The 15,099-nt window shown below is 44.0% G+C and overlaps 1 long non-coding RNA gene across 1 annotated transcript in view; it reads left to right on the forward strand.

Moving 5' to 3' along the window:
• Positions 1 to 4,297: 4,297 nt before the first annotated feature.
• Positions 4,298 to 15,099, forward strand: part of LOC132346133 (uncharacterized) — a 50,322-nt gene continuing 39,520 nt past the window's right edge. Inside the window, exons 1-2 of the long non-coding RNA XR_009495870.1 lie at positions 4,298 to 4,701; positions 14,452 to 14,569. This is a non-coding gene — a long non-coding RNA (uncharacterized lncRNA). The remainder of the gene's footprint in view (positions 4,702 to 14,451; positions 14,570 to 15,099) is intronic.

Below are 15,099 nucleotides of genomic sequence, written 5' to 3' on the forward strand. Positions count from 1 at the left end.
GTATTTCTATAATGTCACAAGAAACAGCTATTTTTGTGCAAATTAGTGAAAATATTTCTAAGTTGGGAAAACAAAACAAAATTCAGGGAAGAAAATAAAAACCAACCACAGTCTCATCATCCAAATATTTACATTTTAGTGCATATCTTTCCAGGCTTTTCTATATACATGTATTCTTTCCTATGTACAGTACATTACTGAGATGGTGCTAAATGTACAAATCTACATTGTGATGTTCACTTAAATGTAAAAAGATACTCCTAATTAATAACATACTTATAAATCCCTTTGGATAAGGGAATCTATAGTACATCAGAAGATGTGTGAACTTGAAGTTATATGCAAAACATCATAAGCATATTGGTGTGTATTTCTTTTGAAAATGGGTCCAAATTTTCACCAGACATTCAGAGTGGTCTGTGACCAAGAAGAAGGTGAAAAGCTATGGCATTCAAGTTTTCACAGCACTTCCACTCAAATTACAATAGACTCAGACCTGCTGTATATTTAATATTTTATTTGCAACTAGTCTCAGGTGACATAAAGATTCATGGCATTCGGCAGGCACACTATAACTTGTGAATGAATGAATTTGAATCACAAATGTTCGAGCCTTGCGGTGAGCCTAGCTGGTGTCCAGCATCTCAGCTCAGTCAAGCACCCTTATCCTCACATTATGACTAATGCTTATGAATGTTACAATTGCTTGTTTCTGTAAGCTGTGAAGGTTAACCTTTGAAGGAAGCTGGCAGATGCAGGGAGGAGAGCAGTGTGCTATGGAGATAAGATTGTGAGAGAACACAGGATCGGAGGGGCTTGTGTTTTGGGTGCTGCTAGGTGATGGCACCCCACTCCAGTACTCTTGCCTGGGAAATCCCATGGAAGGAGGAGCCTGGTGGGCTGCAGTCCATGGGGTTTCTAAGAGTCGGACACGACTGAGTGAGTTCACTTTCACTTTTCACTCTCATGCACTGGAGAAGGAAATGGCAATCCACTCTAGTGTTCTTGCCTGGAGAATCCCAGGGATGGGGGAGCCTGGTGGGCTGGCTATGGGGTCACCCAGAGTTGGACACGACTAAAGTGACTTAGCAGCAGCAGCAGCAGCAGCAGCAGCAGCAGCAGTAAATTACAGAGGCATGGAGAGACCTGTCCTGAACCACCTTAGTTTAAAGCTATTTCACTGCCTTCGAGAAAGAAGTAGCAACCCACTCCAGTATTCTTGCCTGGAGAATCCCATGGACAAAGGAGCCTGGTGGGCTGCAGTCCATGGGGTCGCAGAGTTGGACATGACTGAGCGACTCACACACACACATTTTACTGCCTGGACTACTAGGGCTCCTGGGCACTTACAGAACGTGGAACAGTGACTTCAGGTCAAGATCATTCAGATAATTCAAAGCCAAAGGCAGTGTTTTTAGGCAAGATTATATAAATTTAATAGCCAAGTATTATTGTAGTCTCCCATTCAGGGTGAATTGTATACAGCTTCAGTGGATTTGAGATTGCATCCAACTACTGCATTTTGGACTCTTTTGTTGACCATGATGGCCACTCCATTTCTTCTGAGGGATTCCTGCCTGAAGTAGTAGATATAATGTCATCTGAGTTAAATTCACCCATTCCAGTCCATTTCAGTTCGCTGATTCCTAGAATGTCGACATTCAAATCTTGCCATCTCTTGTTTGACCACTTGCAATTTGCCTTGATTCATGGACCTGACATTCCAGGTTCCTATGCAATATTGCTCTTTACAGCATCAGACCTTGCTTCTATCACCAGTTACATCCACAGCTGGGTATTGTTTTTGTTTTGGCTCCATCCCTTCATTCTTTCTGGAGTTATTTCTCCACTGATCTCCAGTAGCATATTGGGCACCTACTGACCTGGGGAGTTTCTCTTTCAGTATCCTATCATTTTGCCTTTTCATACTGTTCATGGGGTTCTTAAGGCAAGAATGCTGAAGTGGTTTGCCATTCCCTTCTCCAGTGGACCACATTCTGTCAAATCTCTCCACCATGACCCGCCCGTCTTGGGTTGCCCCACGGGCATGGCTTAGTTTCATTGAGTTAGACAAGGCTATGGTCCTAGTGTGATTAGATTGACTAGTTTTCTGTGAGTATATGCCAGCAAATTTGGAAAACTCAGCAGTGGCCACAGGACTGGAAAAGGTCAGTTTTCATTCCAATCCCAAAGAAAGGCAATGCCAAAGAATGCTCAAACTATCACACAATTGCACTCATCTCACACGCTAGTAAAGTAATGCTCAAAATTCTCCAAGCCAGGCTTCAGCAATATGTGAACTGTGAAATTCCTGATGTTCAAGCTGGTTTTAGAAAAGGCAGAGGAACCAGAGATCAAATTGCCAACATCCGCTGGATCATAGAAAAAGCAAGAGAGTTCCAGAAAAACATCTCTTTCTGCTTTATTGACTATGCCAAAGCCTTTGACTGTGTGGATCACAATAAACTGTGGAAAATTCTGAAAGAGATGGGAATACCAGACCACCTGATCTGCCTCTTGAGAAATCTGTATGCAGGTCAAGAAGCAACAGTTAGAACTGGACATGGAACAACAGACTGGTTCCAAATAGGAAAAGGAGTTCGTCAAGGCTGTATATTATCACCCTGTTTATTTAACTTATATGCAGAGTACATCATGAGAAATGCTGGACTGGAAGAAACACAAACTGGAATCAAGATTGCCGGGAGAAATATCAATCACCTCAGATATGCAGATGACACCACTCTTATGGCAGAAAGTGAAGAGGAACTCAAAAGCCTCTTGATGAAAGTGAAAGTGGAGAGTGAAAAAGTTGGCTTAAAGCTCAACATTCAGAAAACGAAGATCATGGCATCCGGTCCCACCACTTCATGGGAAATAGATGAGTAAACAGTGGAAACAGTGTCAGACTTCATTTTTCTGGGCTCCAAAATCACTACAGATGGTGACTGCAGCCATGAAATTAAAAGACGCTTACTCCTTGGAAGGAAAGTTACAACCAACTTAGATAGCATATTCAAAAGCAGAGACATTATTTTGCCAACAAAGGTTCGTCTAGTCAAGGCTATGGTTTTTCCTGTGGTCATGTATGGATGTGAGAGTTGGACTGTGAAGAAGGCTGAGCGCCGAAGAATTGATGCTTTTGAACTGTGGTGTTGGAGAAGACTCTTGAGAGTGCCTTGGACTGCAAGAGATCCAACCAGTCCATTCTGAAGGAGATCAGCCCTGGGATTTCTTTGGAAGGAATGATGCTAAAGCTGATACTCCAGTACTTTGGCCACCTCATGTGAAGAGTTGACTCATTGGAAAAGACTCTGATGCTGGGAGGGATTGGGGGCAGGAGGAGAAGGGGACGACAGAGGATGAGATGGCTGGATGGCATCACTGACTCGATGGACATGAGTCTGAGTGAACTCTGGGAGTTGGTGATGAACAGGGAGGCCTGGCGTGCTGCAATTCATGGGGTCGCAAAGAGTTGGACATGACTGAGCGACTGATCTGATCTGATCAGTGGATTTATCCCTCTCTTTGATTCTGCTCTGGTTAAGCTATTTGATAGCGGCAAACTTTCCTTTTCACCCAGTGCAACATCCTCTTTACTGTATAGAAGTCATATACTTTGTTCCTTTCTGTTGTTCAGTCGCTCAGTCATGTCCAACTCTTTGAGACCCCATGGACTTCAGCATGCCAAGCTTCCCTGTCCTTCACCATCTCTGGGAGTTTGCTCAAACTCATGTTCATTGAGTTGGTGATGCCATCCAACCATCTCATCCTTTGTCATGCCCTTCTCCTTCTGCCTTCAATTTTTCCCAGCATCAGGGTCTTTTCTAATGAGTCAGCTGTTAGAATCAGGTGGTCAAAGTATTGGAGCTTCAGCATCAGTCCTTCAATGAATATTCAGGACTGATTTCCTTTAGGATTGACTGGGTTGATCTCCTTGGGGTCCAAGGGACTCTCAAACTGTTCTCCAACACAATTCAAAAGCATCGATTCTTTGGCAGTCAGCCTTCTTTATATTCCAACTCTCACATCCATACATGACTACTGGAAAAACCATAGTTTTGACTATACAGACATTTGTTGGCAAAGTAATTCTCTGCTTTTTAATACACTGTCTAGGTTTGTCATTCCTAGGCACACATTTTTATCTTAATCTTTGTTTGCCTACTCAAATTATGGTATTTCACTTGGATACTCTTCCACTTTCAACTTGAACCACTTACATACTTAAACTTGCCTTGGGTCTCCATTCTCCAAGGGAGCCTATGTCAAGCCTAAACAGCTCCAAGCTGCCACTTTGATGGTGTATTCTCAAGTAGAATCATGTCTCCACCTGCTTTGTGACATCATGGCTGCTACTTAAAACGCCTCTGTCACCCTCAAAAATAAAATAGCCAGTTATTTAACCAGAAAAGGCCAGGTTAATCAAGAATAGCCAAAAGAACTGCAATTCAGGATATGCCAGTTACAGCAGGGCATAGGCAGTCCAGAGAACAAGGAAGAGGTATTTGTTTTTAATAGGAAAAGGAGGGACTTGGGGAGAGCTGAAATAACCAGAGTCCATTGGAGGAGGCTGAGAATCCAAAGTTTGGAGGCTTCTTATTGGTTGAACTGCCAGTCTCTGATTGGCTGTCATCTGGCAGACAAAACATTTCTTCTTCCCGCTGGATAGTGAAGTAAGCAACACCTTCCTGCCTAAAGGTAAGGTAGGCATTAATAGCTTCCTTTTTAGAGTAATTGAAGATGCTTGGTAGGGGGTGAGAGCTCCCTCTACAGGCCTGTTTCAACTCTGATTTTAGCTGAAGTGAAGTGAAAGTCGCTTAGTCTGACTCTTTGTGACCTCAGTCCATGAGGCTTAATCAGTTCCACATCTCCGTTCAATGTCTGCGTTCATTCAAATCCATTTTCTCATTGCCAAATCCAAACCCATTGCCCTGTTGGCAGGTGTTTATCACAGTCATTTTCCTTAGAAATGTCAGGATCCAGTTCTGCTCACAGTCTCTTACTGTTGGATTCCCATTCTGCCCTTGTGAAGCAGGATTTAGAGTTTACTTTGATGAGTGAAAAAAAGGTACTGGTTAAACAGACTGTTTACTGCACAGAAAGCAACTAGACCCAACAACTGAGAAAATCCAGCATAGTCAGCTGGGAATTGTAGTCAGCATAGTCACTCACTCCCCAGTGCTAGGGGCTCAGCCTTCAGCCTAGGGGAAACCTTCTGGAAGCCCCATCTGACCCTTGAGAAAGTGCTCCTCCCTGGCACTCATCACTCTACATTGTAAATGCCCATGTAACCTTGACCTTACACTCTGGGTCACAGCCTCTGAGAGGGCAAGGACCTTGACTGTCTTGTTCACTGCTGGGTCTGTGCCACCTAACAGAAAACTTGGAATGAATGAGTGAACAAATGGCAAGCAATGAATGAGTCAGTGAATGAATGCATGCTTCCTTTTTCTCTGATCAAAGGGAGGTGGGGAAGAGGGCAATGAGAAAGAGGAAGGTGAAACAAAGAGAAGAGATGGAGAGAGAAAGCAAGTGACCCTTGTTATCCCTAGGAAACTATCACGAAGGGTCTGACAGGACTAGAATACCCCTGGTCTGCATCTAAGGGATACTCCATGGGTATTTTATTTAAACATTTAAAACTTATAAAAAGAAAAAACGTGAAGAGAGAAAATCATTCAGTATGGGACTCTCACTCTGCAAGTACCAAGCAGGTAGGTCTAATAAATCAACCTTTTCCTCTGCTCCATGGTGTGTGGAATGATTTAGTACACCCATAAAGCAAACTAAAGGACCTGGAGCTGAGAGACACTCCAGAGGCCTGGAGCTGGGATTCTGCAGACAGGGCTGTGTTTGAAGGTGTGGCTCTGAGGCTTGCAGTTGCCCTGAGTCCAAGGGAAGACAGAGTTCAAAAGAGGAGCAGTGTCACCAGCAGCTCTGTCCATGGCTAATCAACATGATGGAATGTGATGTCAGCAACGGAGGCGGGGGTGCTGATCAGGCTGCAGATTTTCTCAGTCAGTCCCCAATTTGCTGTGCTTCATTCACATGTAAGGGGGCCATCATGCCTAATACAGTTTCATACTGTTTGTAAAAATCATTAGAATGCTTGAAACAGAAAAAAAAAATACACTCAGGTTTTACTGCACAAAGAAAATAACTGTGTATAAAACAAAAATAAGCATGGTCTCAGCAAGATATTAATTGATTTGCATGTGCTGTCAATTCAAGAAGCCAGAGAATCTAGGAAGGAAAAAATGGAAATTTTAAAGGAAAAGAGGGTTTCCCAGATGGCTCAAGTGATAAAGAATCTGCCTGTAATGCAGATTCAGCCCCTGGGTCAGGAAGATCCCCTGGAGGAGGAAATGGCAACCCACTCCAGCATTCTTGCCTGGAGGAGAATCCCACGGACAGAGGGGCCTACAGTGCATGCAGTCACAAAGAGTCGGACATGACTGAAGTGAATTAGCCCAAAGGAACAAGAGGCTACAGCATAGAAAAGAGATGCCCTCTCACTAAAATGTCCCTCGGAGTCCTAGCTACAGTTTATCAAATTTGAACCAAATGTTCTCTGTCAGTAAATCCTAAATCAAATTTTCCTAGGCTATGGATGTGGCCCTGGGTTCCAGAGCTATGACAGACTTAAATTACAAAGAGTGCCTTCATATAAAGTAGAGGTCCCAGACTTTTCAAATTTATAGAATAAGAAAAAAAAATAATTAACAGAAACATGATCTAAAATAGGATTGTCATGGGTTTGTTTTGGTGTGGGTATTTTTTTGGTCAAGTTAAAACAAGAGGATGGAGGAAAAAGAGAAGGAGAAGGAAAAGAGGAGGAGGAGGGGAGGAGAGGTGGGGGAGGAAGGAGGTGAGAGAAGGAGAATGGGGGAGGGGGAAAGAAGTAGAGGGAAGTGGAGAGAATGATTATCTCCCATCACCATGATTTTGAGAAAAGAATGAACAGTTAAACACACACAGAAAGCTAAGAACATAGTCTCCAAATTAAAAAGATGTGAATTCTTATTTATGGAAAAAGTCACCCACTTGTATTTTCTCATGGGCAGACTTTGGGGAATGAATTGATGGAATAGTGTAGAATATGGGCTTTGAAGCCATATAGGTTCAAATCCCGACTTGACCACCTACTAACTAACGTGGGCCAGTTGTTTCAAGCTCCCCAGACAGAGTTCTCTCTTCTGTGAGGCAGGGGCTTAAGAAATAGTACCTGCTGTTATTACGGGGTGTGTCCTGCTATCCCTTTCTTATCTCTAAGTGTGAGTATAGGTAAGTGTCGGGGGTTGGGGCCAAGGGTAGAAAGGAAAGGTCACTCTTTAAAAAAAAAAAATTATTATTACTATTATTGGCCAAACCCCGTGGCATGCAGGATCTTAGTTCCCTGACCAGGGATGGAACCTGTGCTCCCTGATGTGAAAGCGCAGTCTTAACCACTGGACTGCCAGGGAAGTCCTGGAAAAAGTCACTCTTAATCCGCCTGCCCCCAGGGTGAAGCTGTGCCTCTTTTGAACCCCAAACCATTCCCATCCCCCACCCCACCTCCAGCCCCTCTGAGGCCCAAGCTCTGTGGGGGTATTGTTCACTTCCCTGCTAGGGAATCCAGTTCAACTTATCTCATCTGACTAAAGATGGCACCTGAAGAGACAAGCTAGGTGGGAGAGGCTTCTGGGTCCCATCCCAAGATCCTCCTGGGCCAGCCCTGGAAGCCCCCTAGGGCTGCTCGGAAACCCATCATTTTGATTTAGAATACAGTTGATTTGCTTGTTGATCATAAAGACAGACGGAGTACATGTTGCCAAAAAATAGAGGACTTGGCTGTAACTTGTTCTTACATTCCATCGACCTTTTTAGCTACAAGATTTATCTCAGAGTAGAAGATATGGCTGTAAAACGAATGAGAGTTAAGTGTGATTGCACTCCTCCCTAATTTCCTCCTGCAGACAAATGACAAGCAGATTTTAAAGAAAAGAGCTAAGGCTCTGGATTAGAGATGTTCTGGACAAAATGATTTCACCTCCTCACTGGGGTACCCTGAAGTACTGCTTGAAATGTTGATTTGCTGAGAATTAGAACTGAACACTGTAGCTACCTTATTTGAGAGGAAACTAGAGCCCTGTGATGAACCAAGGCCCTTCGCAGGTAACCTTTGAGGTGAGCCGCTGGCATGGCTGGCTGGATATCTGCCCCAAGCTGAGTCTTCATTGTGCGTCTCCATGAGCCTCAGTTTCCCAGCAGGAATATCAAACATACCAAGTGATTCTCTCTGACAAGCCTGGGGTAAAAGTCAACGAACACTATAAATTTGAAACAGTTCGCAAGACTAGTGCAATATGGTATAAAACTGTGATTTTGGTAATTTACCGGCATTTCAGCTCCTTTCTTTCTTAAAAGCCCCAAAGTTTAAAATTAAAACATATTAAATAAAATAAAGGGCTTCCCTGGTGGCTCAGACAGTAAAGAATCTGCCTCCAATGCAGAAGACCCATGTTTGATCACTAGGTCGAGAAGATCCCCTGGAGAAGGAAATGGCAACCCACTCCAGTATTCTTGCCTGGGAAATCCCATAGACAGAGGAACCTGGAATAAATGCTTGTCTCAGTCCCACAGAACCTCATGGAAACTTGGCTTTCGGCCGCGGCATAACCCAGATGCACTCAAGGGTCTCCTCCTTTTGAAACACCAGGCAATAGGAGTTTCGGCACCACAAGTTCCAGTTCTGCAGCTAGTGGGGCCTCTGGACCCTCTTAGGGCCCTTGTGTTTCCCAGAGAGCCTTACCTTCTCTCCTAGGTTCCTGCCTCTTTGTGTTGAGGATTTGAGGAGGGTGCATGGGGCAGAGGAAAGCAACAAAGACAGGTTTTAGAGCACACAGGACAAAGGCCTTCAAAGGAGCAGCTGGTCTTACACCTCACCTACTCCTTTTCTCCTGCCTTCCTCTCAGCCTCTCCATCCATCTCCCCTTTCCCTTCAGGAGCAAACCCCACAAATTCCTCACTTTGTCTCCTGAGAAGTCACTTCCACTTCCTGATATCTTGGAGCTGGCTGACAGCCAATGGGTCTCACCCCATCCAAGCAGGCTCATCAAGGCATTATTTTTGCAGCAGAGGCTGATCCTTCCTGAAGAGGTCAGATGCCAGCTGTTAAAATAACAACACCTGGGTGAAAGAGTGCTGTCATTAACTGCTGCGAGAACAAACCAGGCCTCCCAAGGTGGTTCTCTCCAGCAACCGCATCCGCATCACCCAGCAGCTTGTTAGAAATACAAATTGGACTCTGTGGGAGAAGGCTAGGCTGGGATGATTTGAGAGAACAGCACTGAAATATGTATATTATCATATGTGAAACAGATCACCAGCCCAGGTTCGATGCATGAGACAGGGTGCTCAGGGCTGGTGCACTGGGACGACCCTGAGGGGTGGGATGGGAAGGGAGGTGGGAAGGGGGTACAGGATGGGGAACACATACACACCCATGGCTTATTCATGTCATTGTATGGCAAAAAACACTACAATATTGTAAAGTAATTAGCCTCTAATTAAATTAATTAATTAAAGTAAAAAACATTAAAAAAAAAAAAGAAATACAAATGGTGAGGGGTTGAAGAACTATTAGGGCAGAAATTCTGAAGGTGCAGCTCCAGGATGTTTTTTAAGAGCCTTTGGGAGAGTGTGAGGACCATGGAATTCTCTAAAGATGCTCAGATCCTCTGTCTCCCTTACCAGTGATACAGCATCCAGCATAGTGCCTGGTGTACAGGAGAATTTCAATAAATGCTTGTCACATTAATGAGTAGACAAAGTACTGCATGCCCAGCTCTCTGTTGCCATATGAAGAGGAAGAAGAACATAATGCATAGTTTCTGCCCTTGTGACTTGAAACCAGCAACAGTGAGAAAGCTGTACATGAGCTTGAAGTCACAGAGCAACCGGTCAACTTAGAGATATGCAGTCCCTGTTCCTAATGATGCAAATGAGGAAACAGAGACCACACAAATGGACCGAGCTGAGAGGGAGCAGAGTCAGCCCAGGACCCGGCTGTCCGGGTGTCCTGGCCTCTAGGGCCCTGGGATTTACTGGCTGCACAGCCCCTCTGTGGTAGGAGGATGATTAATGGCTGGATTTCATGGTTCAGGCCTTGTGTCTGTAGGGGCGCAAAGGGAGAACTCAGTGTGGGCTGGAGGAGTTGGAGACGGACGTGAGGTTGATGCGGAGCTTGACTGGGCTTCTTTTCAGAGCAAGAGAGGTCTGGATGAGCAGAGATTTACGGGGGTTTTCCTTTCCGGTTTTGGTAACATTCCAAAGTGTGAAGAGAAAACATGCAGGGAGCTTTTATTCAGCGGACATAAATTGTATTTGCCCAAAGAAGGAACCTAGATCCAGCCAAGCAAAGATGCAGGCCAGGCCCCCAGGCCTAGCCGGAAACCACGGTCAGGCTCTCAGGCCCTCAGGGGGGCCTGTCTCCTCCAGCCCCAACTCGCCTCTCAAGGTTGTGGGAGCTGAGGTTCATTCTTTTCTCTCCACCTTAATGCTGCTCTGGCTTTTTCACTTCCCTCTTCTTGGTCACATCTTCTCTGCAGCTCCATCCCTTCTTGGTAAGTTCGGGGGCAACAACAAAGTCTGAGGATTTCTCTGAATTCAAGGTTCCCCGACCCACATGTCTGTGTCACTGCCAGCAAAAGATCCTCTGAGGAGTGGTTAAGCCTGGGAGGACTTGTGGTATGGATGAAGGTGAGTGGGTGGTGTGACCAAGCTGAGTGAAACCTTGACAGTTTTGCTTCAAAGAAAGTAGGCTAGAATGCAGGGGTGGTACCAAGAAGAGAATGCTAAATTCACTAATTTTGAAAAGAATGACTAACTTTCAACCTACCGCATATTGAGGGCACTAGAGCCTGTAAGTGACATTTGTCACGAAGCCTCCAGCAATGATATCTGACGTAACATATACATGAAGAAATGAATGAATGAAAAGAGGAAAAGAAAGTAGTTTTTCAAGAACTTGAAGTGTAAAACGCCCATGCATGAGTCGAAAGCTGTCTTTCAAAAGTCTTATACGTTGGTAACTCTAGGGAACCCACATACGGGTTAATAAGTTTGAATGGCTTTGTTAGAATCTTTATTAAGCTAAAGGTAAAAACAGCATGTTGAGCTCCTGAGATGATAAACTATTCTGCAAAAGAAAGGCTACCTGAAATTAGGACAAACTACAAATCACCTCGAATCTCAGTTAATCTTATTTGTTAAGAACATCAGCTGCTTCGTCACAGGGTTACGTGTCCAGGGAAGTGGTAGATGAGATGACGAAGTGGCACGTGAAGCATAAGATCAATAACTCAGTAACAGGGCTTCAAAGGCCAAAAGAACAAACAAACAAACAAAAACTTTCCGTGTTATACCACAAAACAAGAACAGGCAATGGTGCTGGTCATGTAGCAAGGAAATACCTGTGGATTCCAACGGTAGTGAGTGATACATTATCACCGTCTACTGGGGAAAAGTATACTTGTGAAGTTCACCACGCATTTTAAGATTGGAAATCTAGATGTTCTTAAGAGTTAAGCAGCAATGTACTTAGGTGGAATAGCACTATTTCTTTCATTTAATGTTTTAAAAATTGACGTACTTCATCTTTTCGTATACTTTTCGGGTTATGCCTGGAAAGAGGCAACATCTAGTATTGTAACTGCCATGGGCTGGCGTGCAGGCAGGGGGGTCTTGATTCAGGCGATCTGGAGCAAACCTCAACGTTACCCAGAGTTCAGGAAGCCTAATTCCCAATCTGAAAAAATGAATAGAAGTTACACATTCCTCCCCTTTGAGATCTTAGGAACCATGCAGGTTAACACTGGGAGATTGAGACTGACGTATGTGCCCTGCCATGTGTGAAACAGATAGCTAGTGGGAAGCTGCTATACAGCACAGGGAGCTCAGCCCGGACCTCTGTGGTGACCTGGATGAGTGGGATGAGGGAGAGGAGAGAGGGAGGGGATACATGTGTACATATAGCTCATTAACTTTGTTGTACAACATTGTAAAGCAGCTGTGTGTGGGTGCTCAGTTGTGTCCAACTCTTTGAGACCCCATGGACTGTAGCCCACCAGGCTCCTCTGTCCTTGGGATTGTCCAGGCAAGAATACTGGAGTGGGCTGCCATTTCCTCCTTCAGGGATCTTCCCAACCCAGGGACTGAACCCATGTCTCCTCCATCTCCTGCATTGGCAGGCAGATTCTTTATCACTGAGCCAGCTGGAAAGCCCTGTAAAGCAACTATACCCCAATAGAAAATAAATTTAAGGAGAAAGTAGCTTCGACACATATACCCCACCATGTGTAAAATAGATAGCTGGTGAGAAGCTGGTATATAACACAGGGAGCCCAGCCTGGTACTCTGTGATGACCTAGAGGGGTAGGATCAGGGGACAGGAGAGAAGCTCAAGAGGGAGGTGATATATGTATGATTATGGCTGATTTGCACTGTTGTATGGCAGAAACCAACACAACATTGTAAAACAATTCTTCCCAGTTAAAAATAAATTTAAAAAAAGAAAAATAATACCTTTTTAAAAGAAATTAAGAAATGAAAGTTCAAAAGAGAGTCTTGGGATTTCTGACCACTGCATACATAGCTATGTGCTGTTTAACTGAGAATCTCAATGATCTGGGAATCTTTGCCACCTTCAGTGTGAAAAGTTCAAGGATCACAAATAATAAAGTAACTCCCATCAATCCCAAGTGGTTGAAGAAAGAAGCAGACCAGTTCATCATTTCATCAGCTCTGTGACTCTTGCTCTCATGATTCGGGCTCATGTCTGGCTCCTCCAAACATCCTATGAGCCCCTGGAGGGTGCATTTTCTCATGACTCTTTCCAGTGGAGACTCTGTGCCTGACATTAAGAGACATTCAATTAAATGTGTACTAAAATGTAATTTTTAACATTTTTTCCACGCATTGCAACAATGCTATTCATGTTTAAATTTTTCAAAATATTATTTCATCTTTGTAAAGTCATTATTCCAAGATATTAAACTTTCTCTGTATAGTTAATCATACACTGAAAAGTGTCTATTGTATGTCAGTCATGTGTTTTGGGTGTCGGTAAGTTTTCAAAAAGCAGTAAGACTCAAGAGCTCTGAATCTAGTTGTGTTAATAACTAGCATTTTCTGATCATAGATTAACACATATATATGGAATCTGGAAAAAAAAAAACTGATATAGACAATCTTATTTACAAAGCAGAATAGAGACACAGAAATAGAGAACAAATGTATGGATACCCAGGGGGAAAGGAGGGGAGTATAAATTGGGAGATTGGGACTGACGTATATGCACTGCTGTTGCTACATGTGCTAAGTTGCTTCAGTCACATCCGACTCTTTGCGACCCTGTGGAACTGTAGCCCTCCAGGCTCCTCTGTCCATGGGATTCTCCAGGCAAGACTACTGGAGTGGGTTGCCATTTCCTCCTCCAGGGGATCTTCCCAACCCAGGGATCAAACCTGCATCTCTTATGTCTCCTGCATTGGTAGGCAGGTTCTTTATCAGTAACACCGCCTGGGAAGCCCGTCCCATTTTAACCCATTTTATAGTACAGAAATCTACTCAGTACTCTGTGGTAACCTAAGTGGGAAGGAAATCCAAAAAATAGAGGATATTTGTATACATGTGTATGGGCTTCCCAGGTGGCGCTAGTGGTAAATAGAACCCTCCTGCCAACTGCCAACGCAGGAGACATAAGAGATGCGGGTTCAATCCTGGGTTGGGAAGATCTCCCACTCCAGGATTCTTGCCTGGAGAGCCCCACGGACAGAGGAACCTGGTGGTCTACAGTGCATAGGGTCGCAAAGAGTCGGACGTGACTGAGGCTACTTAACGTGAACATGTATCCATATAGCTGATTCACTCTGCTGTATAGTTAAAAACTAACGCAACATTGTAAAGCAGCTATACTCCAACAAAAATGGAAAAACAAGCAAACAAACCACCAATGTAAACTCTAACAGGCTCAAAACACAAAAACAAACAAACAGAAACACCACGTTGTGGAAGCTGCTTTCTAACAATCAGTCCCACACAGGGACATGTCCACTCACTGCTTCTCCCCCTGCTCTCCCGGTTTCTCCTTTTCCCACACCCCCGCCCCTCCCCTCTCCCAGACCCTCCTCCACCTACACAGTCTTCTACACATCAGCAGACCATGGAGGGGGAGCTTTGTATCTCACTGTAACAGTTACTTAGATTCCCGAGAAATGGAAATTTTCTAGTGAAAGCAACACTGAAACGCACTCGTTGTCAAATGTCATCACAGAATTTGCAATGATTTTTTTAAAAACTGTATTAATGACCTGAACATACACTTGACAAAGTGACTTTATATCATTTTATAAGACTGAATTGAATTGGGGCAGCATTCTTGATGTTGGTCCCCTCTTGTCAACCAAGCTACAGAGGCTGGTGGAGGGAAGACAAGACTGGGCTTGCGGCTCGGGGCTCTCTGGACTGTCACCCGGAGGACACATTCTTGAGTTTCTCCTTCCACCCAGGAATGCTCTTCTTGAATGTGAGTTAAACTTCTCTGATCATATCTGCCTGGCCCTGAAAGGTTTGGCACTCTGTTACTTGAAAGGAAATGCTTATTATTATTATTACTATTCTCAGATTAGTCCCCACAGAAGAGAAATAATGGTTCCTGAGCCAAATGTTTTTTCAACTGAGAGGGAGAAAATTCAAGTGGCAGAAGGGAGAGACCTTGTTCTTGCCAAGGGTATGGGTGGTGGCTACGAAGAATAAGATGTTGCAATGCTTACATCACAGATTAAAGTATAATCCTTTCCTTTAATTTCCCAAACTCCACTCTGAGCTGCCGTTAGTATAATCTTAGCTAATCTATCCAATGGATCTTGTTCTGCATTTTATACCTTTGGCAGTAAATTTGTGGTTAAGTGAACGTCAAAGACATGCTCATCCACAGCAGCCATGATCCTCAGAGAAGAGGTAGGGATGTATACACACAGGGTTATCTCTAGTTCTCTTTGATGAAAATGTTATTTGAAAGACAGCTCAACACAGGCCCAGTTAGTTTCCTGCCTG

Source organism: Bos taurus, chromosome 9 (assembly GCF_002263795.3).
Source record: "Bos taurus isolate L1 Dominette 01449 registration number 42190680 breed Hereford chromosome 9, ARS-UCD2.0, whole genome shotgun sequence".
In the NCBI taxonomy this organism is placed as follows: Eukaryota; Metazoa; Chordata; class Mammalia; order Artiodactyla; family Bovidae; genus Bos; species Bos taurus.